The following is a 4,238-nucleotide window of genomic DNA, read 5'->3' on the forward strand; positions in this document are numbered from 1 at the left end:
CATACATACATACATACATACATACATACATACTGTAGGGGGCACCTTGGGGGTTGGGTTAAGGTGTTTTTTATGAAAATGCAAAAAGAAAATTTTATGAAGTTGTCTGTATAGCTTTTGTATATACTGTATATCTCCTTTATAATTCCTAATAAAACACAAATTAAAAAATAAATACTAGTGTGAGAAACTTTATGCTGATATCATCAGCAGGTGAGGGGAAAAAAACATAAAAAAGCAAAATATGGTACTGTACTGTATAGGTAGGATACAGTAAGGGGCCGTGTCCATAGAAACCATGCTCCTCTTCACAGCAGCATGCCTGGCGTTTCAGCGCTCTCTGCAGCGATTGTTTTTTGGCGGAGCGCTCTGGGCGCCTCAAGTATAAAACGGTAAACTTTTGGAGAAGAGCGCTGCTCATCTCACTTTTTTTCTCACAATCCAGTCATCTACAATCTTACCTTGAAGGGCAAAACCAAAACGTTAAAAATAAAGCCTGGAGAGTCTCTGCTTTTTAGGGGATTCTGGGTGAGAATTATTAATTGTAGGCTATAATCTTGTAGGGTTGATGTTAGCTTGTCATTTACCTTGTTATGCTCAACTGTCAGTTGTGCATGTGTCTGTGCGCTTTGGCTTCTGGGCATTCATATTTTTGATATCCAAAGCGCTCCACTATTTTCTGTGGACACGGCCCCTAATACAAAATTGCAGTGGATGAGGTGTATGGCTTTTCATTGATTACGAATTTACTGCCCACTCTACTCTGCCTCTGCCACCCTGCATTTCTAAATTTGCCGCCTCCCACCCCCTTTAGCAAAATTTACATGAACACAAACACAACTTTACACACGAACGCATGCATGCACGCACCTCCATGCCAGATTTCAGCCTCCTGCCACTGGCCCATTTTGAAATGCACTCCCCCTTTGCCAATTGGCATGTACACACACACACACACACACACACACACACACACACTTGACTTCCATGCAGGGCCGGCGCCAGGATGAAATGACTGAAGGGGTGGTTATAACTGTGGAGGGGGCTGATTTTTTTTTATTTTTTTTTATTTTTTTATTTTTTATTATGATATTTTTATATCGTAAAACATAGGTTATATACCCGCTATGCCTATTTCTGGACTTTTTAACCATAATAACCTCTGAAAAGCACAATAACAACACAAGAAAGACTACTATTCAAAATCAAATAAAACATTTATTTCACAGCAGCAGATTAAGGCATTAATAGAGCTGAGCTTTGCATAACGTGAAATGCAGGACCTGTCTGGAGCACTCTGAACATATATGTTTATATGAAAAGTCATAGAATAAACAATTGCTGCAAAATTCGACAAAAAAATAAGCAAAATAATAGCCAGTCAGTGCCAGGTTAATTAAATTAAAGAAATAAAGTGATCAGATGCGTTGTCTCCATCTTTCTGCTCATGGCATGCTGTGTGCTTGGGTGCAGCTGATTTCTCTTTCTCTCTCTGTGTGTGTGTGTGTGTGTGTGTGTGTGTGTGTGTGTGTTTTAATTACATCATGATCACTACAACATGCAGTGAGGTTCAAATTTAATAAATAGCTAAATCTCTGACACCTTGCGACAACCAAAGCACAGCAAATAGCGCTTCCCTGCCAATTCTGAAACAACAGAGCTATGTTTATAGGGGGTAGCCTACATCAACTTAAACTGATCAAATTTGATGAAGAATGCAGAAACAGCAGCTGAAACATGTCAGGTACAAACATTGCCTAACTGGCCTTTATAGATGAACTATTCTATTATTTTTTTTTATTTTTTTTTTATTATTTTTTTTTAAGTGAGGGGGCAGAAAATTGAACTGAGGGGGCAAAGCCCCCTTTCGCCCCCTCGTGGCGCCGGGCCCGCTTCCATGCCAAATTTCAGCCTCCGAGGGTGAAAACTGTGCCCGCTAAAGGGTGGTGAACTTTTTGTGGACCGACCGACCGACCGACCGACCGACCGACCGAGTGACTGCTGGTCGCAGATGTTTTTTTGTTTTTTTTGTGAGCACGGGAAACTTTCTTGTGAGCACGGGAAACTTTCTTGTGAGCACGGGAAACTTTCTTGTGAGCACGGGAAACTTTCTTGTGAGAATGGTAAACTTTCTCATGAGCATGGGAAACTTTCTCGTGAGAATGGTAAACTTTCTCGTGAGCATGGGAAACTTTCTCGTGAGAATGGTAAACTTTCTCGTGAGCATGGGAAACTTTCTCGTGAGAATGGTAAACTTCCTCGTGAGCATAGGAAACTTTCTCGTGAGAATGCTAAACTTTCTCGTGAGCATGGTAAACTTTCTTGTGAGAATGGTCAACTTTCTCGTGAGAATGGTAAACGTTCTCGTGAGCATGGTCAACTTTCTTGTGAGAATGGTCAACTTTCTCGTGAGAATGGTAAACTTTCTCATGAGCATGGGAAACTTTCTCGTGAGAATGGTAAACTTTCTCGTGAGCATGGGAAACTTTCTCGTGAGAATGGTAAACTTCCTCGTGAGCATGGGAAACTTTCTCGTGAGAATGCTAAACCTTCTCGTGAGCATGGTAAACTTTCTTGTGAGAATGGTCAACTTTCTCGTGAGAATGGTAAACGTTCTCGTGAGCATGGTAAACTTTCTTGTGAGAATGGTCAACTTTCTCATGAGCATGGGAAACTTTCTCGTGAGAATGGTAAACTTTCTCGTGAGCATGGGAAACTTTCTCGTGAGAATGGTAAACTTCCTCGTGAGCATGGTAAACTTTCTCGTGAGAATGCTAAACCTTCTCGTGAGCATGGTAAACTTTCTTGTGAGAATGGTCAACTTTCTCGTGAGAATGGTAAACGTTCTTGTGAGCATGTGAAACTTTCTCGTGAGAATGGTAAACGTTCTCGTGAGCACGGGAAACTTTCTTGTGAGAATGGTCAACTTTCTCATGAGCATGGGAAACTTTCTCGTGAGAATGGTAAACTTTCTCGTGAGCATGGGAAACTTTCTCGTGAGAATGGTAAACTTTCTCGTGAGCACGGGAAACTTTCTTGTGAGAATGGTCAACTTTCTCATGAGCATGGGAAACTTTCTCGTGAGAATGGTAAACTTTCTCGTGAGCATGGGAAACTTTCTCGTGAGAATGCTAAACCTTCTCGTGAACATGGTAAACTTTCTTGTGAGAATGGTCAACTTTCTTGTGAGAATGGTAAACGTTCTTGTGAGCATGTGAAACTTTCTCGTGAGAATGGTAAACGTTCTCGTGAGCACGGGAAACTTTCTTGTGAGAATGGTAAACGTTCTCATGAGCACGGGAAACTTTCTCGTGAGAATGGTAAACTTTCTCGTGAGCACGGGAAACTTTCTCGTGAGAATGGTAAACGTTCTCGTGAACACGGGAAACTTTCTCGTGAGAATGGTAAACGTTCTCGTGAGCACGGGAAACTTTCTCGTGAGAATGGGAATCTTTCTCGTGAGAATGGTAAACTTTCTCATGAGCACGGGAAACTTTCTTGTGAGAATGCTAAACTTTCTCGTGAGCATGGTAAACTTTCTCATGAGCACGGGAAACTTTCTCATGAGAATGGTAAACTTTCTCATGAGAATGGTAAACTTTCTCGTGAGCACGGGAAACTTTCTCATGCCCATGTCCCCTTAGGGGCTCCATACATGGTGTATCTAAAGTGTTATGCCATGGGGGGGGGGGGGGGGGGGGGGGCAGTAAAAACCATTAATGAACTGCCAGGGCCATGGATGTTATATGTTTGATGCTTGCCAGAAGTAATCTTTCAATTTTAGCTGTATTGATTTCCTTTCCGTTTACCGTTATAAATGTCTGGTGGAAGCTTAATCAGAAATGCCAGATTTCCCCCCACTATTGTATTCACTGCTCTACATCTGTCTAATCCCTTATTTCAACAGCCATTGTACGATGCAGTTTAGCATCCACAATGACCAAAGAGAACTGAAGTCAGACAAATAAATGCACTCATCACCTTCTCAATTCACTGTCACTGATGAGCGAGTAAACCTTCCTCCCACAGTGGGAATGAGGCTTGGCTTCAGCATCCAAATCCAATTGCCAGGTTCAACTGCCAGGTTCAACTGCAAGGGCCAAAGCCAGGCAGAGTGACCTGAAAAATATGATACATGCGTGTGTTCATGTGTGTGTGTGTGTGTGTGTGTGTGTGTGTGTGTGTGTGTGTGTGTGTGCGTGTGTGTGTGCGTGTATGTATGTCTGCATGTGTGTGTG

The sequence above is a fragment of the Poromitra crassiceps genome, assembly GCF_964638095.1.
Source record: "Poromitra crassiceps genome assembly, chromosome: 5".
Taxonomy (NCBI): Eukaryota; Metazoa; Chordata; class Actinopteri; order Beryciformes; family Melamphaidae; genus Poromitra; species Poromitra crassiceps.